The following is a 24,867-nucleotide window of genomic DNA, read 5'->3' as shown; positions in this document are numbered from 1 at the left end:
TTAAGCATAAGGTTTTGGTCTTTCACTTTTGATTCTATTATTTTTTTTGCCATATATAAGAAGTCTGCACATAGTGTGAGCAGCGAAAGTACTCATGTAACCCAGACGTATTGGCAGCATGTCCCTGCAGGAGTATCTGTTTATATTCTGGGCTTAGGTTCTGCATGTCTGATGAACAATACAGAATCATCAGCAATGTGTGCCAAGTGCCCTGTCTGACTGCGGGATTGTCAAACGGCATATGATGGAGCCTAAATGAAGACATGGAAGGGGTTCTATCTGCCATGTCACAATACTCCAAAATGAACATAGTTTAAGTCAGAGAGAAAAATAAGTTTGAGCAGTGATTATATGATTAGATCAAAACTACATTTCATCCTGAAAAACAATATATGCATTTTTGCGCAATATGCAGAGTCACAGGCATCGTAATATGCAGGTGACTGTGCTCATTACCCACATTTTTTATTTTTAGTAGGCCCGCTCTCCCTAAGTATTAAAGCCCTGACCTAGTGCTGGCTGGCACAACGGCAGGCTGGGGACGCATGCTTTTTGGCCACCAATTTTGCAATATTCCTGCCGAATCTGTTAGAACTAGAAATGGTTACAATTTATAAAGGGGAGAGTGCATTTGTTTTTTTTATTATTATTATTTATGGTTTTTTATTTATCTGCTTGTGAATGGTCTATGCTGATGATCATCATCAGCATCATGTATGTTGCACCAAAGGGGGATGCAACTTTTACTGTGCATCCTTTTACCCCTACATAGCTTATAAGATGTGTGTGAATATGCTCTTACTGCATACTCTGACTAAACTAAACTACCTATTCTTGTGAACAGATTAGTCTACAGCTGGGTACAGCAGATACAACTCCAGCTCAGACTGTTTATACAATCCTACTGCAGACCTGGTCACAGATTCTACATTCATACACACTGTTTCTGCATCTGCTGAAAGGTTTGTATCACCATACACACAGACCAGCTGCCACTCATACACACATTTACATAATAATGGACAGGCACCCTCCTAGTAAGGTGCAGGGACTGTGGGTCAACGACGGTGCTGCCCGTAGGGCATTGCATTCTGTGTGGCGGCACCGCTCGGACACCCCAGGTACAGTCCTGATGGGCAGGTATACCAATTCAGACGTCTGCCCTTTTACAGCGCATGTACGGGAAATAGCATTTGGTTCATATGAGTTTGGGTTGCATCCAATTCTACCTCTGCTCCTAAATGTTTATTATATTAAACAAGTAGTGTTAAAATATGAATGAACACCCGTGTCTGTATAAGTTGGTATTTTTGATGCAATCCGCTTTAGTGTTCACTAGGAAAGCTTGTGCATTACAAGAAAAGATAATCCCTTATTAACTGATCATCAAAGTATTGTAGAAAGACAACCAAAACTATCTGAGAAAACCTTACAGATGGCGGAAGAATGATTATAGCCATTCCTGGGGTTGGAAATAACAAAGTAAATGTTAAAAAAGATTATATAACTCAGCCAAGGTTATTCAATTGAAAAATCAATAGGAAAACAACAACAAAAGACCATGTTGTACGGAATGAACAAGTGAAATGTCTCATGTAGGAAGGTGTAGAATTTGGAGAGAGAAGTAGTGATTATCTCCTCAGTGTTTAACACCGGATATGCTTGAAATACATGCGCTACATACAGTAACTACATTTCCCACTTATATGGGTCAGCGTTAGCATCAAATCACTATAAACATCACATGTATAACTTTAATTATTACTATGAAGTATTGATCCAAATTAACTGTAATGCAACTGTGTATAGACTGGGACATTATAGAACCCTTTAATACTAAAGGATTAGCATAATATTTTTACAATCTTCATCAATCAACACATACATACATAAGAATTAGTTATAGTGTGAAATAATTATTATATAAAATGCAAAAATTGTTTCACCTGAATTTGTTTAGCCAGTCATGGCAACAGTTCCCAAAATATTTACCTTCTAAACATAAATTAAATTGCCATTGTTTACGTTACAGTTGATTTTTTTTTCCTCTTATGTTTTATGTGTCATTTCTTTTGGTATATTGTTCTTTTTTTATTTTTGTTGTATTTAATGTCCATGCTTCAATAAAGAAATTTTGATAAAAAAAAAAATTGAATTGCCTCATTATATATATATATATATATATATATATATATATATATATTAAATAATGTATCCCCTATTGTAGATTATTACAGGTAACCTTGGAGTTCCATGAGACATATATAAAAAGTGGTCATGGATTTAAAGATAATTTTGGCGCAGTCACATCTGTGTCTTATGCTAATGCCACATCCGATATTCACACAACTGAGACGCCCACTTGTAGCGTCTTGAGTGCATTTCCATCACTGTGTGCACCATTATAGCAATAGCCCTATGACAGGTGCGGTTTCTCCATCTGAGTATGGCCTTTGGATGCAGCCACTTTCTGAAATTCCCGCAACAGGCCCAATGTCTCAAATCCATAATAATTTAAAGTAAAGGGCACATTATTACTTGTAAATCAAAATTTAAATAATAAAACAAATGTTGTCACCCACTTATTTTTCCCCATATTTTTCAGAAAACAAAGGTCAATCAATGACAGACTGTCAATCAATGACAGTCTACTGCCAGTCTATGTGTGAGATCAGGTGTTTCCATGAGTGTTTTTCCTACTTGTACAGCCTGCGAGACAATTTACCCCCTTTGCCAGACCTATTCCCCTAAACCTGTGCCTACATGGACTCCTGTAATCTGTCTCACATTTCTTACTCACAGCTGGAGATTTCTCCAAAAGAGCTGACACCATTTAATCACTCAATGTGGCATCCGCTCCAGGGCCAGAAGGTATTTCTGCTAACTTCTATAAAAAAATGTTTTACCCGGCACTCTGTTGCTGGACCTTTATAACATTGACAAGGCCATCGACAGAGTACAAATAATAGTGATTCCTATAGATGGCCGTGACCCTTCCATGTGCTGAAGTTATAGGCCAATCTCACTATTTAAAGTAGACCTTAAGATTTTTACCAAAACACTATCTACCCTGTCTGATATCAGTCATTTGCTCTCTGGTTCATCTAGACCAGGTTGACTTCATCCCAGGGAGTCAAGCTGCAGACAACACCCATAAAGTAATTGACAACTTTATTGTGAATAAGCTAGCTTTTCCATAATTTGGTCACCTCAAATGCGGAAGAGACCTTATACAGAGTGTATTGATCATTCATATGCCTCACTCTCCAAGCTTTTGAATTCAATTGTGCATTTCTACATGGAGTTTCAACTTTCTATTTCAACTCCTCTGCTTAAGTATTAGTGAACGGCTCTGTCTGCCCCATTCCCAATCAAGAACAGTAAGAGACACTATGGAGCATCCTGCATCTTGGATCTGACTTAACTCCACTGTCTCAGGTATAAACTTGGACTCCAGCATCCACAAATTTGCTCTCTATGCTGATGATGTTATGCTCACCATCATCAAGACTATTGACTCTCTCTCTACCTTGCTTGATGAATTACACATGTATAGCACTCTCCAACTTTAAAATTAACACTGATAAAACTGAGGCAATGCCTTTAAATTTAGATCCTTCCACATTCCAGCATCTCTCCACAAGTCACACATTTTGTTGGGGCACAGATAAGCTTAAGTACCTAGACGTTTCCCTCACTAACTCTTATGATCAACTCTATGCAGCAAATACTCCCCCGATCATTGAAAAAGTGAAAAAGGATCTAGCATCTTGGAAGGATCTTTTTACCTTCCATGGATAGGGTGAATCAATACAATTAAAATTAACATACTCCCAAGGTTCCTCTATCTTTTTCAGACCCTCCCTGTTTGCATCCCATATTCATTCCTTAAAACTCTTTGTATAGGAGATACAAAAGTATAGCGTGTTGGGTCTATTCAATTTTCAGAACTACTACATTGCTTCCTATCTATCCCAAGCAATTCTTGCTCACTCTCTTACCCTCCATAGAATCTGGCCAGATCTCGAAGCAGACCTTTGCAACATCGTCTCTGTGAATTCTCTATTTTGGTCACACCCTGGCGCAGGTCTTCGTCTGGGCATATCCTTTCTACACTTTGATGATTAAGGACTATTGTTCTAGTGTCTTTCACCTTATTCTAAATTCTCAATGTATGCCCCTCTCTATAATAACCATCAAGTTCCCCCCAGGTTTGGACCCATTGCCATTTGTCTATTGGACCAAAAACAATATTAGATTCTTAAGGGACATGGTGCTTGTTGACTTAGTTCTTGGCTCTTCTGGATCACTTTTATATTTAAACCAGATATATTTTCCAACACCTTCACATAAGGTATTTCTAGATAACCAACCTGAAAAGGACCTGCCTGGGAGGCAGGCATTGGGGAGACCTTGGACCCTGAGAAATGGGCTTGGATTAGAGTAAATGCTGCAAAATTATCTATTTCTGTTAGAGTAAACCAAAGTGTTTACAAGCAATTGTATAGATGGTATCTCATCCCTACCCGTCTCAGAGCCAGTTACCCATCATCATCTAACAGGTGCTGGAGGAACTGTGGCAATGAGGGCTCTCTGGCCCACATATGGTGGTGGTGCCCAAAATGTAGGATCTTTGTTCATAAATTGATACAGTCTATTACAGATATCTGTTTTCGCTTCCTGTCTATCATACTCCCTCATGCCCAGACCTATCCCAAAAAATTCCCAATCACGCTTTTAGACTCTGGCTCGTCACATACTCATTACTGCTAATTTCTTAATAGCAGCAAACTGGGAAAAATCAGAGCCTCCCTCTACTACTTTTTCACTGATCAGTTCTGTCTGGAACACATATCACTTAGAACACAAACGCCCCAATAAATTCAACAATATTTGATCTCCCTGGGTTTCATATCATCAGGCCCCGACTAATAGTTAATGAATCCTCAATAAAAATCTTAGCATTCCTTCTTCTATTACCCCTTTCTTCCTTCCCTTATCCTTTACTAACATCCCCCCCCCGTGTTCTTCCTCCTTCTTACATCTGTGTCCTAATCACCAACACTTTGAAATAAGTCATCCCCAACACCTTCTCTTACATATCTTGCAATTCTGCTCTTGGCTAATTCAAAGTCACTGTTGCCACCTAGAGCTGCACTAATAATGAAGTCTGAGAATGCAGCCTACAGGAATTCCCGATGATGCTATTTTATTACAAAGCAGATTGCATCCTTATAATAAAATGATAAATCCTTGGACAAGAGCTGTTGTGCTTATGAATGAAATGTGGGGGGAAGAATTGTGTGTACAGAGCACCCAGGACTGCTGGTCATTCCAAAACTAATTGAATCTGCCTCTGAAATCTGGACTGCTGCATGGCATTTGTCAGTCCCAATGAGGTGGTATTGTGCCACAAATATAGAGTGCACAGCGATTGTCCGACATAGTGCATTTAAAAACTTCACTTCAATGATCTTTAGGAGCATGATCAGATAGGATCAATAATTGAGCAGTGTCTACACTGGAAATTGGATGTTCTCAGGATCGTTTCAATTCTCAGGAAAAAAAAGTAGATTGTTTCTCTAATTTCTCAGGTGTGCTTAGCCCTTATTCCAGTGACAGGAACCCCAGTGCACTTCATGGGCATAACTAGGCATCATTCTAAACTTTAAAAGGCTTGTGCATTCTCCTTATTCTCAATAATAACTCAAAACAACACAGTTAATGAAACAGAGACATCTATCTCAACTACTTATCAGCAGCCAATTTAAGTGTTACATTCTACAACATAAGACATTAAAGCAGGAATTTGTGTTAAGGTGCCCACACACATACTGATGTCCTCACGATACGATTTTATGGCTAATTTCCTCATGAACTTTCACGGGAGCTCCCTTGCCGTCGTGATCACGATTTGGAGTTAAAAATGTCCAATCTGACTAAAGATCTATCTTGCAGCCAATGCATTGTATCCCAGATTGGCTAATCTGCCCTACAGCACAGCAGATCAGAAGATGCGATGTACGATGAGCGGGGACGCGCATCGGCATCATGCTCGTGAGTATACTCACGATTTGTACTTTTTTTACCCGATCCGTCGTCACGATTCGTCGAAATTGGCCAAATCGTTTAAAATGTCGCTATGTGTGTGGGCACCTTTAGTCACTGGTGAAGGCTTAAAGGGCCAATTGTTGGTCAATAATTAGCACAGGCAGAGCAGGAAAATCATTATCCACTTTCATACTGTAGGCATACCGCCCAAATGCCAGCACCCTATATTGATGCAATGTGTAGGCTATAGTGTGTATTACTCAAAATAGGATTTTATTGTATCACTTTATTTTTAATAAATCTAGTAAACAAGGCATGCTAAATTAGTTATTCTCGTATTTGTGCTTCATTGTCAGTGCATGTTTTCTGGTTTTATCAGAAAAATACTGTATCGGATGAATTGATCCATTAATTCTGCTGTAAAAAAAAATGCCCTGTTGAGAACCGTGGAGCTCAGGAGCCACTAGCAATGCACCTTTTACACAGAATGTTACATAGCATTTCTGTTCGTATCAATGACTCACATCAAAAATGTATCTCGTCTTCTATTAAAAGGTAACTGATAGGTGATTTGAAACTCAGGGCCTGATTCAGACCAGTTTGCAAGGCTGCGTTCACACGCAGCCATCCACAGCCAAAGTATGCAGATCCCGCGTTCTATAGCAAGACATTAGCACGCCCACTATGTTTTGCCATGCGATCGCGGTATGAAATTAGATGCCCACCAGCCTGACACAAGACGCCCACTTTCCCTTAGTAACATACGTCATCTCCAGGAAGTGTATTAGACAATCGGTAACATCGGCTGACATAGGACCCATACGCACCACTTGTGGCTGACCATCCCCTACCGCAAGCACTGCGAGTGCTGCTGTGTTTAATTCAGCCATGTGACATGTACGCCGACGATACATCTTAATTATGCACGTCTCTGAAATGGCGTTCCAACGCACAGACACGCCTGCGTTCGCACCACCACACCCCCGTTACCATCGATCACCCCTGTCATCACCCACAAACGGCATGTCCTGTCACTCATGCTTGCGGAGCACCTGTGTACAGGCTGCGAACACTTCCTGATCGTAATGACTGGTTCATGCACGCACACTATGTCTTGTACGCATGCGCAGATTGCAAACATCAGCAGGCTGCGTGCGAACGCAGCCTTGCGACAGGGTCTGAATCAGGCCCTCAATTCCTCAATTTTTAAAGCAAAATCAAATACATCATTATTCATGTGATTCTCTTATTTTCATGTATTACCAACACATATGAAACAGATGAAAAAAATGAAAAGTCATCACAGGGGCAATTCCCTATTTTATGCAGGTGTAAGTGCAAATCAAGGAAAAGGGGCATATTACATTATTGGACTGGATTCTGGGAGAATGTGAGAAAAATATTTATAAAACTAAATTTGTTTATTTACTTAAATTAAATGCAAATAAACTTGGTATGTAACTTCTTAAAAAAAAGAAAAAAATGTGTACAGCCTAATTTCTATAGCTGCATACACGCGTATCGATTTTGTTAGTGAACGATTTTCGTTCAGTTTTTCCTTTGTCAAAGTGAACGATTTTTGAAGTTTAATGAATGATTTTTTCAACGATGAACAAAAAATGTTGCTTCCCTTAATAAAAATTGTTCAGTTGGTCAGTCAGAAATGGACAATGAACTACAAACTACAAACTGGAACGTGCATGAACGATAATCGTTCATCGTTATACTTCTGAAACTGAACGATTTTTTCAACGATTGAACGATAACGACGTCGTTATAGTTAAATCGTAAAAAAAATCGTTACGTGTGTATGCACCTTAAGACATCAAATTTAATTTCTTTAACTCAAGTTTTTGTATCTTGTATATGGTTGTCTGCATGGGTGCTGTTACTTTTGTTTTTTAGTGTTTTCTTACATTGCATTCCAAAAAGAAGGTAACGTGTTATCCACAAGGGAAATACTGCCAGCTAGGGATCAACTGTATATCTTGTGTTCATGACTGTGCTGCGTATTTCATTGCTGTCCGCATGGACAGCACACAAAGCATGGCACAGGGATCAATTGATTTCTAGCCTGCGCTATTTCATTAGGGATTTGCCTGTGTCATGTTCTGTATGAAAGGTAGTTCCAGTTGACTCTCAAGCAGACTTGATCTGAATGAGCCCTTAGCCACTGTTCATCTAATGCGATTTATCGATTTATCTAAAAGAAGCTTTAACTGTCCTTCATTCATGTTCAAGAGCCTAAGGGCTCTATTTATTAACATTATTTTTACTAAAATAAAGTGAAAAAGGGTGTTTTCACACCCTTTTCACATTATTTTAGTTTCACCTGTAGTTATTACAGGGCAATTGGAGTAGAATTAGTAAAATTCTACTCCAACCCCTAGTATCACTTATTTTTAGTAAAGCCGATCGCATTTCCCATAATTGTAATGGGAAATGTGATCCAACCAGAGTTACTAAAAATAAATTGTAAAAAAATACCGGGTGAAGCCCTGTGATAATAACGCCACCTGGAGGTGGCGTTATCCAGGGTCTCCCCCGGTTACCGGGCTCCCACTCTGCTCTATCGGGGAGAGCAGAGGCGGGAGTCGGTACCAGTAATCAGCTATGTGGTCTAAACAGACCGCAAGCTGATTGCTGTAAAAAAAAGAAAAAAAAAATGTAAACATTTTTTTTTACTTACCTGAATCCAGGGACCGGTGATCGGGCCTCCGGTGATGGCTACTCTCCGGTCAGCTGGTCTCCCATAGTGCACTGCGGCCCGGTCATCAGGTGATCGGGTCCCAGTGCAGTATGGGAGATCACCTGATCGGGAAGCCCGGAGAAGATCACCGGAGGCCAGGAGGATGCAGGTAAGTGTAATGAAGGGAGGGGGGGTCGCGGGGGTCCGCAATCATGGGGGGCGGGGCTTAGTGTCGTGGGGGGTAGCAGCGATGGTGGATTGGCGCATGCGCGGGTTCTTAGTCGCAGTATTTTTCCCGAAAATACCGCGACTAGAGTGCGGATGGGATCCGCAGGGACAGAGCTTTATCACAAGCTCTGTCCCTGCAAGGGATTTATAGTAAATCCCTGTGATATTGCCTGAATTCGCAATGCAAATTCACTCGGTAATATCACAACAGAGCCCTAAGTGTCTCACCACACCCTGAAGGATACCATCAGCTGCTATCGCTTACATATTCTGGCCCCGATTTTCATAGCTAGTTATAGCTTTTCTTTGCCTGTTATAGTCAGTCACTATAAAGTGGAAATGTGAGACTTGTTGGCATGTGGAAAACCTGTAAATGGTTCCTGCAAATGTTTTTTTTCCATTTCAGCATTTTAGCGCTTTAAACTTTACATGGCTTAAATGAGGTAGGAATGAGAGGTAAATACTTCCCATCTACCACAGAAGACATAAAAGTATTTTAAGACAGGCCTCTGAAAAAAAATAATAAAAAGGAAAAACAAATTAACTATTTTAATACAATATTATTGGCAAAAAGAACACAAATCCTTAGTTACCCATTATTACTTGAAACTCTTGGAGCATGTGCTATGCAAGGTGTTTAGTAGCATCTACAAAGGTAATGGTCGACACATATATGGTTGACATAAAAAATGGTCGACATATTGTTTTTTTCAACATGTTTAAGGTTAGGGTTAGGCAGTGGAAGGGGATGGTTATATATGTCAACCCTTTTTTGTGTGTCAACCATATGTGTGCTGACCATTTGTCTATGTCGACCTTTTCTACCTGTCGACCATTTGTCCCTGGTGATCTTCTGGTGTTGACCTACTATTGAGATATATACATATATATATATATATATATATATATATATATATATACAGTACTGCGCAAAAGTTTTAGGCAGGTATGGAAAAAATGCTGCAAAATAAGAACACTTTCTAAAATAGAAGTGTTAATAGTTTATTTTTATCAATTCAGGAATAAAAAATTGTACCCAGAGCCTGGCGCTACAGACCTATAGCGCCAGCCTCTGGGTGCCTTCTAGGTACACTTGCACAAAGTGGGCCTGATTCAGAGCCGGACGCTCTGACAGAGCGCTCGCTCTGAATCAGGGCCGTCCTTCTTCATTTGTAGAGCGGCCTCCTGGTCGCTCGTATAGCTGTGGGTGACCACCCACAGCTATTGCGAGCGGCCAGGAAGATGGTCGTGATGGTCAAGACCATCGCGACCATCGGGCTTGCGACGAGACCCTTGTGGTAGTGTCTCGTTGCCGCAAGCCCAAGAGTGCTTTCGGCTCTAACAGAGCCTAAAGCACTCCCACTGACATCACTTGTGATGTCAGTGGGGCCGGCCCCTGATGGTAGGCGTTCCCATGGGAACGCCTCCGTCTGGGCAGCCATGCCCCCGGCCCGCCCACCAAAGGGGGCGTGCTGTCACTCAAAATCGACAGCACACCCCCTTTGGTACGAGACCCGGAGTGATGGTTTGCCCATCGCTATCCGGGTCTCGCGCATACGCACGACGAAGCCTGCTCCGTCGTGTGCATGCGCACTGGGCCGCCATCGACCCACTTGCGAGCGCATAGAGCTCACGAGCAGGTCTGAATCAGGCCCAGTGTTTGAAGGAACTCTGCAGGGAGGTTGTTCCAAACATCTTAGAGAAATAACCACAGATCTTCTGTGTATGTAGGCTTGCTCAAATCCTTCTGTCTCTTCATGTAATCCCAGACAGACTCGATGATGTTGAGATCAGGGCCCTGTGGGTGCCATATCATCACTTCCAGGACTCCTTGTTCTTCTTTACACTGAAGATAGTTCTTAATGACATTGGCTGTATGTTTGGGGCCGTATCAATTTGGAGCAACATAAATCCTGACCAAATCCCCAACTCCATTTGCTGAATGGAGCCCCAACACCTGCATAACATTTTGCACAGTATTGTGTGTGTGTGTATATATATATATATATATATATATTATTGATTTTATTGAAACTTTTTATTGCTCAGTGTCATCCGAAGAACATGTAAGCAATCATGTCAGTCCCTGTCCAAGTGGAGCTTACAATCTATATTCAAAACAACACCCAAGCTGGGTCTGCACAGGCAGACATAGGGTGGAATTCAAGTAGACACGAAAAGCCGTGATTTCATGATAAGTTTTCACATGTGCAAATTTTTCACACCTAAATGCGTATTGTGCAAACGCCCATTCCCCGAGTTATAGCACGTGCGAAAACTCCAAAAACAGGTGAAAAGTTTTCACCGTCTCAGAGCAGGTGAAAAATATGTGCAAAATCCTATTTTTTGTCTAAAAATTTGGGGACTTGGGGCCTGATTCAGAGCCGCTCGCAAGCGGCTCGATGTTTGGCCACTGCGCATGTGCCACATGCGGCATGCGCATGCGCGAGCCCCGCCGAACGACTGAACTTCATTTTAAAACTGCACTTTATAGACACAAAAATATACTAGGGCCCATTTTAATGTACTCCCAATTTAACTACAGCAATTATTTTCTCCCAAAAAATTGCTTTTTTTTATCATTTTTCAACACTTATGCAAATATGCATATAACAGCCATTTGACACAATTTAAGAACCCAAAATACTTTTATTAGGGCTATTAATACACTTCTATATTGATTTCCTATGTCAGTTTGGCTTGTATTGGGTACAGATTGAGGGCCTGATTCAGACCCGCTCGCGAGCGCTGAGCGCTCGCACGCGGGTCGATGTTGGCCAAGTGCGCATGCGCACGAGGGAGCCGGCTCGCACCAAAGGGGGCATGCTGTCAATGTTGAGTGACAGCACGTCCCCTTTGGTGGGCGTGCCGGGGGCGTTGCTGCCCAGACGGAGGTGTTCCCATGGGAACGCCTACCGTCTGGGGCCGGCTCCACTGACATCACAAGTGATGTCAGTGGGAGTGCTTTTGGTTCTGATAGAGCCAAAAGCACTTCAGGGCTTGCGGCAAGGTGACCCTACCACAAGGGTCTCGTTGCAAGCCCGATCATCACGGCCCACAGCTATGCGAGCGGCCAGGAGGCCGCTCTAAAAAAAGAGAGGGAGGGCCCGGATTCAGAGCGAGCGCTGTGAAAGAGCGTCCGGCTCTGAATCAGGCCCTGATTTCCCCAAGATGTGCTGTACTTTTCACTGGTTTCGCAATGCGCAGTTTTCGCATGTATGCATTTTCAATTCTTTTTTAATAGCATAGGGAGATCAAAGGGAGCGCGCTTTGCCGAAAGGCACGAAAATATCACACCAAAGCTGCCGAACAGTGCGAAAACTTTTCTGGCGTTAAGTTTTTGTTTTATCGTGGCTACTTGAATCCAGTCCATAGTATAAAATAAAATCCCTGGCAGGCGTCTGTCTGTTTGTTCGGGGTTTTCTCGAGAACCACTGGACGGATTTTGATGCAGTTTTCTATAGAGCAATTGTCGAAGAAGGCTTCGGTGTATCAAACATTAATGTATGACAAAAGGGAACCAAACAATGACGATTTTAGTGAAGCAAGTCAATGATAAGATGGACATTTGAGTGCTTTTTGACTTACATTGCCTAAATCGCTAAACGATGGAATTTTATACCATGTAGAGATTGATACGTATTATCAGGTTTCTACAGAAAATTTGATGAAAACCCTGTTTACTGATACAAAATTTCAGTTTCACTTTTTTTTCCGTATTTCATTTAAGTAAAAAACTATTCTTTACTTTTTAACGAGTCCAATTCCCGGTAAGAGTCTGCTTTGGCATGACAAAAATAAAGAATAGGGACAGACACTTAACGTGACTGGAGTTGACCTAAGTAGAGACTGTTTTTTCTCATTGACATCTTTACATGGCTCTTTTGCTTGTCACGCCAAAATAAAATCTTTTCGTGTTGACGTCAGGAGGAAAAATGACTAATGTCATCTACAAGGCAATCTTACAAAACCTCGGATAAAACAGACTATTAGGGGTATTCAATAAGGGTGCGATAACATCGTTTTTTGCGTTAATATCGCACTTTTTAACTTTTTTGCGTTAATATCACTGGTTTTAGTTTTACACCGTATTCAATTTCAAAGACTTATCGCAGTTTTGAAAAGTCTTTGCTAAAAAACGGGGATAAGTTTTCACCATTGAATAGGTGTCGAAAAAAAGTGCAGAATTGGGGTTTAGGGGTGCAGGCTTAAAAAAAATAGCCTGCACCCCTGAGAATGACATTTAAAAAAAAGTTTTAAAAAAAAATAGGGACACCCCAAAAAATTAATTAAAAAATTGGGGTGAAAAAAAAAAAGTGGGAAAAATTTGTTTAAGAATAGGGAAATAGGTTCAGGGCTATTCTGCATGTATGCAGCAGGTGTTTTCTAGAATAGAATTATAGTGGCAGGTGCACAAATGCAGAATTTTTAAAAACTTACTTTAGTGACTTAAAAATATGCTAGTACCCATTTTCATGTACCCCAAATTTGATGGGACCACTTAAAAAAACGAAAAAAATAACCTAAGTGCTCTTCTGCATCACTTCTTCAATGTCGGAAAAAAAACACCTGCTGCGGCTATTTAAAACCCCGACTTACAATTAAAGGCTAAAACAGGGGTACCCATAGTGATCCCCCATGTTTTTACAACTTTAGGGGGGTCTTACAATTATTTTAAGGAAAAATTCGTAACTTTACGCAAATCCAACTTCGGAGTTTCCCGTTTTCGTTAATTTTATTTTGAATACGGGGATAAGCGGGAGCGCACACCATACCTTTACGCAGAGAAAAACTCCGATATGAAACGTTAACTTCGCCAGGGAAGTTAACCTTTCATATTGAATACACCTCTATCTCCGTAAATTCAAAAATGCTCCCATGTGAAGCCGGGCCGGCCAAAAGGCAGTATATACTTCAGGATTCTGATACATGTCCATTTATTTAAGGTGCTCATAACACCTGGCAATGCATGTTTGCAAGTTCTCTGGTGCAATGAGCACAGGCAATGGACTCCCTAGCAATGGAGAAAGGTGATATGGTCAGTGGAACTTCTCCATCTTCTCCATCTTCCTGACAAACACACAACTTCACCTGCAATGCCAGGTGCTTGTTTACAACCATAAATGGTTCTGGTGGTTCCTTAATGTTTTGAGGTGCATTTGGGTGCATCTATTTCCTTACATTAAATATGTATTTCCTGATGGCTTTCTCAGTCATTAAATTTAAATGTAATCAAGTATTTATGGTATATTTCAGAACCACCCCTGAGAAAGTGTTCTGTCTTACCCTCCATCAGGTGCCAGCTGAGTTACTTTCTTTGCATGTATAATGCTACATCCCTTCGGAACAATTTAAGTCATTAGTAGACTTAATAATACTTTGCATATCCCAGTACCCTAATTAATTGAATACATAATGTTCTTGTTACCACTTTCTTTGCCCATTACCTGTAGGAATAGTGTTATGCCACGGATATGACTCTTGAGGGTATTAGTCCCGCAACAGCCTTGAGGGCTGGTATGCCTTTGCTAGCTGTGGCATGTGGGCCGTAGAACAAGATGCAGCCTTTGGGCCATGCAGCAGCCTTGAGGGCTGGTATGCCTTGGCTAGCTGTGGCAGATGAAGGACTAGTGCCACAGGAGAGACACAGGTGTTGGTACGCAGGATTGCAAACGTTGGACGCTGTAGTGCGGCCTGTGCCGCCGGGTTCACACAAGCAGCATACGCTAGAGTGTGGCCTGTGCCGCAGGGTAGACACAACAGCGTACACAGGACTGCGCACTCTTGGACACAGAGTGCTGTCCATGCCGCCTGGATGACAATAACGGCAGAGGACAGGTATGAGGACCATGCCTCCTATATGGCACAAATGGCAGGTAGATGATATGCGAACTGTGCCGCCTGGATGATACAAATGGCAGTATAGCAATATAGTCAGGAGAACTGGAGCTCAACTGGATAACATGAGACAATGCCAGGACCGGAAACTCGAAAACTATCACCGGCACATCGACCTTCATCCATGTCGACCTTTTCTGTGTTGACCTTTTGTCCCTGTCAACCTATTGCCTGTCTAACATCTGTTGTCTATAGACATTGTCGGTCTTTTTTACTGTCTCTCTATTGACTGGAATCCGCAGTGGTCTCTCATTGTGAACAATGCAGACGAAACAGATAGCTGAGGTTTGAGCTATCATGACTGTTAGCATTTTTTTGGCAGTTTTTGCAGCAGGTTTTCCTGTGGTTTGTGTAGCCACAGGCTATCTGTTGGGAAGGTTTGTATTTTTTCATGTAAAAAATCAAGATGACAATTTGCAGTGTGTCAGATTTGATAATGGCGGTTTTGTAGTGATTTTCCAGCAGTTTTACTTTGACAAATCTATTAACTAACCCAAACTCACAGCAAAAAGCATTGATATCGCCAAATTGCCTCATGATAAATTTACCCAATAGAGGCATATTTATTATTAATTGCAGCCAGCCCCCAGTATTAAAGATTACTTATTGCCGCAATTCATGGCAATAAGGCATCTTTGATTGACTAAATGTATAATGGACCTCATTCAGACCCACTCGCTAGATGCAATTGCTCGCATCCAGCGTATGCAAATTTGTCAAAGTGACGGCATGGGAAGCGATCGCTCGCCAAGGCATAAGCACACCCACTTTGGCTGTGCGAGCAATCGCTCTGTGTATGCGGACAGCCATTAGCGTATGTTGAGATGCCCACTAGCGCACGTCATCTCCAGGAAGTGTATTAAAACATTGGTACATCGAACACCATCGGTAGCGATCACAGCGCTTGTGGCTGCCTTACCCTGCTGCAAGCACTGTGAGGACTTCAGTGTAAAAAACAGGCATGTGACGTGTACTATGACACTGCCTGTTAATTATGCACACCTTAAAAATGGCGTTGAGACACCGAGGCACGCCTGCGTTCGCACCTCCACACCCCCGATATTAGTGTCCTGCCCCTGCTACCACCCACAATCGGCCTCTCCTGTCACTCATTTCACTGGGCTGTCTTTGCTGGGCGAGCGAGCGGGCTGTGATCGCACAGAACGAAGCATGCGCATGCGTGTTCGCAAACCATCGGGCCACTTGCGAGCGCACAGCACTAGTGAGCATGTCTGAATGAGGTCCTATATCTCAATGGCTGAGACATCCTGGTGATAAGTAAGAAGTAAAATGATCATTTGTGATCACTTTACTTCCTGCTTCGCGCCCCCCCTCCCATTGCGCTACTGCACCGGGGAGGGTTCTCTCCCCCCTCCCGAATACACTTTCAGATCTTGGTAAATTTGACAGCTATGCAGCCCCTATAGAACCCTTTACTTTTGCAAACAAAATCAGGGGATTGAAGTAGGGGTGTGCACCGGCCACTTTTCATGTTTTGTGTTTTGGATCTGGATCTTTCTTCGTGTTTTGGATCTGGATTGGTTTTGCCAAAATCACCCTTCCGTGTTTTGGGTTCTGGGTTTTGGATCTGTATTTTTTTGAAAAAAAGCAGAAAAAAACAGCTAAAATCACAGAATTTGTGGGTTTTTCTGCTCCTATGCTATTATTAACCTCAATAACATTAATTTCCACTCATTTCCAGTCTATTCTGAACACCTCACAATATTGATTTTAGTCCAAAAGGTTGCACCGAGGTAGCTGGATGACTATACTAAGCGACACAAGTGGGCGGCACAAACACGTGGCCCATCTAGGAGTGACACTGCAGTGGCAGACAGGATGGCAGTTTGAAAAACTAGGTCCCAAACAGTACATAATGCAAAGAGAAAAAAGAGGTGCAAGATGGAATTTTCCTTGGGCCTCCGACCCACCCTTATGTGGTATAAACAGGACATGCACACTTTAACAAACCAATCATTTCAGCGCCAGGGTCTGCCACATGACTGTGGCTGAAATTATTGGTTCGTTTGGGCTCCCACAAAACAAGCTGGCAATGAATCTGTCCCTGCACAAACTGGCTCTACGGAGGCAAGATGTCGTCCTCATCCTCCTCATCCACCGATTCCTCACCCTCTTCAGTGTGTGTACATCCTCATCCTCAGTATTAATTGGAATCCACCACCACAGGTCCCTCGGTACGTTCTGGAGGCTGGTCTCCCTGGAAGAATTGATCATTCATTTTGATGAACATCATCTTTTCCACATTTTGTGGAAGCAACCTCCTACGCCTTTCGCTGACAAGGTTCCCGGCTGCATTAAACACTCTTTCGAAGTACATACTGGACGGGGGGCAACTCAGGTAAAATAGAACCAGTTTGTAAAGGGGCCTTCAAATTGCCTCTTTTTCCTGCCAGTACAGGTACGGATTGTCTGACATGCCTACTTGGATGCTGTCACCGATGTAATCCTCCACCATTCTGTCAATGGTGACAGTATCATATGCAGTGACAGTAGACATGTCATAAATTGTTGCCAGGTCCTTCAGTCTGGACCAGATGTCCAAACTTGGTCCTGCCTGCCCTGCATCACCGCCAGCGGGTTGCTTAGGATACCTAAGTTGTTTCCTGGCAGCCCCAGTTGCGGGAGAAAATGAAGAAGGAGCTGTTGACATGTCACGTTCCGCTTCAGCTGACAGTGTTTTCACCAGCAGGTCTTTGCACCTCCGCAGGCTTGTGTCGGCCGGAAAGAGAGACACCACATAGGCTTTAAACCTAGGATCGAGCACGGTGGCCAAAATGTAGTGGTCTGATTTCAACAGATTGACCACCCTGGAATCCTGGCAAAGCGAATGAAGGGCTTCATCCACAAGTCCCACATGCTGAGCGGAATCGTTCCATCTTAGCTCCTCCTTCACTTTCTCCAGCTGCTTCTGCAAAAGCCTGATGAGGGGAATGACCTGACTCAAGCTGGCAGTGGCTGAACTGACTTCACGTGTGGCAAGTTCGAAGGGCTGGAGAACCTTGCACAACACGGAAATCGTTCTCCACTGCGCTTGAGTCAGGTGCATACCCCCTCCTTTGCCTATGTCATAGGTGGATGTATAGGCTTGAATGGCCTTTTGCTGCTCCTCCATCCTCTGAAGCATATAGAGGGTTGAGTTCCACCACTTCACATCCTCTTGCTTCAGGTGATGGCGGGGCAGGTTCAAGAGTGTTTGCTGGTGCTCCAGTCTTCAGCACACGGTCGCTGAATGGCGAAAGTGGCCAGAAATTTTTCGGACCACCCAAAGCGTCTCCTGCACGCCCCTGTCGTGTTTCAGAAAATTCTGCACCACCAAATTTATTGTGTGAGCAAACATGGGACTTGCTGGAATTTGCCCAGATATAATGCCCGCACAATATTAGTGGCATTGTCAGATATCACAAATCCCCAGGAGAGTCTAAGTGGGCTAAGGCACTGGGTGATGATTTCCCTCAGTTTCTCTAAGAGGTTGTCGGCGGTGTGCCTCTTACTGAAACTGGTGATACACAGCCTGCCTTGGAACGAGGTGGCATTTCTGAGTTGCTGCTACTGGTGATGCTGCTGTTGTTGCTGCATAAGGCGATACATCTACCCACTGGGCTGTCACAGTCATATAGTCCTTAGTCTGCCCTGTTCCACTTGTCCACATGTCCGTGGTTAAGTGGACATTGGGAACAACTGCATTTTTTAGGACACTGAGGACACTTTTTCTGACGTCTCTGTACATTCTCGGTATCGCCTGCCTAGTGAAGTGGAATCTAGATGTGATTTGGTACCGGGGACACACTACCTCCATCAATTGTCTAAATCCCACTGCACTAATGGCAGATACCGGACGTACGTCTAACACCAACATAGCAGTCAAGGCCTCAGTTATACGTTTTGCTTCAGGATGACTGCTGTCGTACTTCATCCTCCTCGCTAAGGACTGTTGGAGGGTCAATTGTTAAGTAAAAGTAGTGGTGTTCCTACTTCCATTTTTGGGATGATGAACGACTCCCAGCAGCAACAGCAGTAGGTGTAGCAATGCAGGATCCTCCGGAGGAATCCCGGATAGGAGAGTCAGTCATGCCAGTGACATGGCCTGCAGGACTACTTCCGATCCTGACTAAGGAGGAAATTGACGAGGAGGGAGTTGACGGTGTGGTTTGCAGGCGCTTGGATACAGCAGGACAAAGGGATTTAGGTGTCCCTGGACTGTTTACGGTCATAGCCAAAGTTTCTGAACTTGACATTAACTTTTTATGAACGTGCTGCAGGTGATGTATAAGGGAGGATGTTCCTAGGTGGTTAATGTCCCTACCCCTACTTATTTCACCTTTACATATGGCAAGACAGTTGTTGTCCAGATTTGGATAGAAATATTGCCAGACTAAAGAGGTGAAATGTTTGGTCTTCTGCCCAGGCATGACCGTGATGGGCTTTTTCTTCCCACAGACAACAACTGTCTCCCCCGGAGCCTGATTTAAACAAACCATATCACCATGAGAATCCTCCTCGTCACCTTCCTCCTCAGCGCCAGCTACACCAGTATCCTCATCCTGTTGTACTTTAACAGGGACATCTTCAATTTGAATATCAGCGAGTGGACTGTGGGTGCTCCTTTCAGCACTTGCAGGGGGCATGCAAATGGTCGAAAGAGCCACCTCTTCCCGTCCAGTGTTGGGAAGGTCAGGCATCGCAACCGCCGCCACACTTGGACTCTCCTTGGGGATTTGTGATATCTTCTTAGAACGCAGAGTTCTTTGCTGTGCTTTTGCCAGCTTAACTCGTTTGATTTTTGTAGTGGGATGAGGGCTTCCATTGATATGTGAAGCTGAACCACTAGTCATGAACATAGGGAAAAACCTTAGCAGTTCCTTGCCACTCCGTGTCATAAATGGCATATTGGCAAGTTTACGTGTCTCCTCAGATGACTTTTTTTTAAGGTCATTTTCCTGAACTTTGTCATTTGGGATTTTATATGCCCTCTACTATGACACTGGGCATCGGTCTTGGCAGACGACCTTGATGGCATTTTATAGTCTATGTTATGACTAGTGGCAGCAGCTTCAGCACTAGGAGGAAGTGGTTCTTGATCTTTCCCTATTTTATTTTTATCGGACAAAGTTTGGTCCTCCATTTATGTTATATTGATATATAAGTGCAGCTAAAGCGCACACAAACACAGAAAAGATTTTTTAATTTTTTTTGGAATGCACTTTGGGAGTTAAACCATCCTTTAAGAGATGAGCCAGCCAGCCCTTTACTTATAACACAGGTGCTCCTTTGTTGATGCACGTGCGGCTATATCGCATACAATTCACAACACAGAAAAGAAGAATTTTTTATTTTTTTTGGAGTGCACTTTGGGGGTTACACCACCCTTTAAGAGATGACCCTTTACTTATGACACAGGTGCATGGTTGGCGCTGCTCCTTTGTTGATGCACGTGCGGCTACTGCGCACACAATTCACAAACACAGAAAATAATTTTTTATTTTTTTGGGAGTGCACTTTGGGGGTTACACCACCCTTTAACAGACAAGCCAGCCAGCCCTTTACTTATGACACAGGCGCACGCTTGGCGCTGTTCCTTTGTTGATGCATGTGCGGCTACAGCGCATACAAATCACAAACAGAAAAAAATATTTTTTTATTTTTTTTTGGAGTGCACTTTGGGGGTTACAGCACCCTTTAACAGATGAGCCAGCTGGCCCTTGATTTATGACACAGGCGCACACTTGGCGCTACTTTGTTGATGCACATGTGGCTACAGCACACACAATTTACAAACACGGAAAAAAAAAATTGTTTTTTTGCACTTGGAGGGAGCACCCCTGATGGACAAATCACCCCCTGGACAACACTACAGAACCCATTTAGCACTAGAGCCTTTATGGGACACTGCACAACACAGCCCAGCCAGCCCCTACAGACTTTGGAGTGGACACAGCCCCTATGGACAACTGACTGCACAACACAGCCCAGCCAGCCCCTATGGACAACAGCAGCACAATACAGCCCAGCCAGCCCCTATGAACAACAGCAGCACAACACAGCCCAGCCAGCCCCTATGGACTTTGGAGAAGTGGACACAGCCCCTATGGACAACAGCCGCACAGCACAACACAACACAGCACAGCCCTGCCAGGCATAACTCCCACCCTCCCTCTTCACTGTCCACAGCCGGAGTGAAAAATGGCGCCTACACGGGGACCTTTTATAGAATCTAAAACCTGCGAGATCCGACAGCGGGATGATGAAATTTTGCCTCGATTTCAGATCCGAGTCAGGGAAAACTCGAGCCTGACTCGGATCCGACTCGGATCGGGGGGGCTCGGGGGGGTTCGGATTTCAGAAATCCGAACCCACTCATCCCTAGATTGAAGTAGATAGCTCTAATATTTTCTGAAGTCATCTGTAAGGGAGTACCTTAATATTTGCAGGTACCCCCTGAGTGTTTTTATGGTATATCCAGCAAATTTGCTTTGATAAAAAGACCCTTTAATGTCTAAACATGTTATGCTCAGAAAGTTCACAATGTATTTGAGTGCATGATAATATTTTTACTATGCTTGGGAACTCATGTCCAGTAGAAGCCCAGTTCACAGTTAAATATAACTACTTGAAAAATATGACTTCATTGACCAGACCTGAGATACCATCTTGTCCTTTGTGTGCAGCAGGATAACATTTTCAGTTTTCTCAAGGAAAATGCAAACTGCCCTCATTAATACAACAAGACTTGGGTCTGTCTGTGTTGCTACACTCTGTTTACTGAGATAAACACAAGATACAATCATGTAGGAGGAAGTGCACACTATATTCAGGATATCTTGTAACCCAAACCCATTTTTGTTATTATTTTAAATATTTTTATACTATTATGTTTGTCCCCACTATTCTAACTATCATTTATTTATAAACGATCAAGATATTCCACAGTGATACACACTTGACGAGTTATAATAACAGCAATGATTGATGTAGAAAAGGCCACAACAGCAACAAAACGGTGACAGCTTTACCCCGGGGATCTTCTAGTTTTTTTTAAAGGTCCGATACAGCTCTTCAGCTTAGGATAAATTATGTTAATGATTTAGATCTTGATTATATTTTTAACTTTCATGTAAATGCAATTTCACAATGACGCGTCTTATATGTAAAATGATCTACTTAAATGAAAAGGAAATGGTACACTTATTTTATATAAATAGTATTTTTATATTTTTCTACAAGTCAAAGTTTAACTTTCATGTAGTTATTTGGTATGTTGATGTTTTAGTCATAATGTGAGTTATTGTGTGTTAAATATTAGGTAAATATAAACTTAGTGGATATGGCTTAATGTTGAGTTATTTTTTATTAACGTCAATTATTATTCATATAGCCGCAACATATTATGGAGTCATACACAGAGAAGATTTTTTTATTCACCCCATTCAAACTTATAATTTAATTTTTCCTACTGCAGCCGCACAGATGTATAAAATATATTTTTATTTAATATAAAATCACTGAAACAAAAACCCCAGACATATGATATAGTTGTGTGTTTCAGTGCAGCTGAAACAGAATACACTAATGTACATAAATCATGTATACATTATAGCACAATACATGACATACAGGGCACAATGTAACACTTTACACTATAATACATAACAGTATTCAGACATTATTTAGTTTGGTTTGAGGAAGGGGGGAAGGGAAAGGTAGAGGGGAAACAGGCCCAAAGCTCATTTGAAGACAAATATAAAAAGGAGGAAGAAGGGGAAGTAGAGGTGGATTAATCCTTTTCTTCCGTAGGATGGTCATGAAATGGTTTGTAAGAGAGCTGCTGATAAGTATGTGACAGTAGTGATAGACAGGGCTGCCATCAGAACATGTTGGGCCCGGGACTTACAAAAGACCCCCTCCCATGTTCCTGCAAATCCAGCCCTGCAGTATCTTTCCATCCCCCTTCTGTCTCTCCAGCCCCCCTTCTGTCTCTCCAGCCCCCCTACTTTCTCCCCAGCCAGCCCCCCTTCTCTCTCACTGTTGTTTTTACACTCCCCATCCCCACTCCCTCCCTCCCTTATATATTTTAGGATTTTGTGTTCCAAGTCCCAACCCATCACTTATATATTTATTGCATATGTGCCTTCCCCCATACACTCCTTACAACATATACAGTATGTAATACATACATATTTTATGATTTTTTTTTTCCCCAAGACCACCTCCACCCTTTCCCTTATACAGTATGTGTGTATGTGACGTGTTTAATGATCTTGTATCGTCTTCTTTTTTTACTTACCTTCCATTCTTCCTCTACTCATTCTCTTCTTGCCTGTGATCAGTGCTGGGGATTAGCACAGGTTGGTCAGGTAGGAGCGTGTTCGCTCCTCTCTTGCAGGCTGTTCTTCTTCTTCTACCCAGGGTATAAGATGTTCGGACATCACAACGTCCTAACGTCTCGCTCCCCTTCTCAGCATCAGAGTGCGGCTCGCCGACATAGGAGGAGGGACTCGGGAAGGCAGAGACAGTCGGACGTGCCACTCACAAATCCATCACGGCACCCGTCCTCACCTTGTCACCTAGCACAGCAGTGGCCAAGCAGCTGAGGAGTGGAGCCCTTAGTCTCTGCCAGCCGGCGGCCATTACAATAACAAAATTGTACCGGCCCGGGAGGCAGATGTCACCATGGCCCCTGGGCCGGCCTCTGGGTAGGAACCAGGTGTGGGCCCCCCTCTCTGTCCTGGCCTGGGACTTCAGGCCTGGAAGTCCCCCTCTGATGGTGGCCCTGCTGATAGATAGTGTTTGGTTTCAAAAGACAGGCTTAATGTTCTCTACTTGATATTCCCATATACATTTAATGAAATCCATTTAAAGGCAGAGAGTCTCCCAGCTATAATAGAAGGTACTGTCCCACTTACCTCAGGCAAACACTCATAATAGTGATTATCTTGGAGACATAAATATACCCACAGAGCCATTGTTATGGATGATCTGAGGGCCTGATTCAGAGCCGGACGCTCTGACCAGAGCGCTCGCTCTGAATCAGTGCCCTCCTACCTGAAAATGGAGTGGCCTCCTGGCCGCTCGCATAGCTGTGGGTGACATCCGGTATCTCAAGGTACCATGCTTTAGATATAATAGAAAAAGATAAATTAGTTTTCTCATTGGGGGAACTTTTTAAGAATAAAAAAAACCTGTTACTGAAATTAAGATTTCTGTGGCAGCATCTTAATCTGAGAAAAGATTGAATACTTGCTGACATTATTATCATCATCATCACTGTTGATGTTTAGGGCTCCATTGTGCTGGACAGTGGGGAAAATAGAGCATATATAAAATGAGGACATACAAGGAATAATAACTGCAGGCATGTAAACAAGTGCATGGAGGAGTCTGCTCAAGAGCACTTACAGCTGAGTGGGAAACATCTTTTACATATTCTTCAAATAAATGTATAACAGAAAGTCAAATAATTTTGGCTTATGAGTAACAACAAAAAACACCAGTTTGTAGGTTCCCAAAATAGGTAGTAACAGTAAAGTCTAAATAAATGAGCTAAGACCTTTCTTTACATCTCCTATTTGTTCCCCAAAATATTTTCCTTTTCCTGAGTAAAATTGTGTAGGTTTTTTTTGACAGTTGGTCTTTAAGTATTATTATAAATATTATTATCATTATTATCATTACTATTTATTCACATAGTGCCATTATATTCCATTGCACTTTAAGGGCAGATTAAATTAACGCCTATTACCATGGGTCAAAATCCACGGCCATGACTTTTTCCTATTCAATTAGAAAATCTGCATTAATGCGGGTCTCCGAGATTTTAACACAGATTTAACACAGATGGGATTTAACACAGATTTTAGTTTGCCGCCCCTGAGTAGGTGAAAAGTAAGGCAAAATCTTTATGTTAAGGTTAAAAAGTCTGAACCTGTGGCACACCCCTCCCAATAAATAATCACGCACTTGGAGGCATTTAAATAGCCTAGTTT

The 24,867-nt window shown here is 42.5% G+C and overlaps 1 protein-coding gene across 1 annotated transcript in view; it reads left to right on the top strand.

Moving 5' to 3' along the window:
• MECOM (MDS1 and EVI1 complex locus) overlaps positions 1-24,867 on the top strand; it is a 355,310-nt gene that overhangs the window by 210,631 nt on the left and 119,812 nt on the right. The window lies entirely within an intron of this gene.

This window comes from Taudactylus pleione, unplaced genomic scaffold (assembly GCF_031769625.1).
Source record: "Taudactylus pleione unplaced genomic scaffold, aTauple2 ptg000037l, whole genome shotgun sequence".
Taxonomy (NCBI): domain Eukaryota; kingdom Metazoa; phylum Chordata; class Amphibia; order Anura; family Myobatrachidae; genus Taudactylus; species Taudactylus pleione.
Note: the sequence above shows the minus strand (reverse complement) of the source record. Positions and strands in the feature narration are given on the sequence as shown.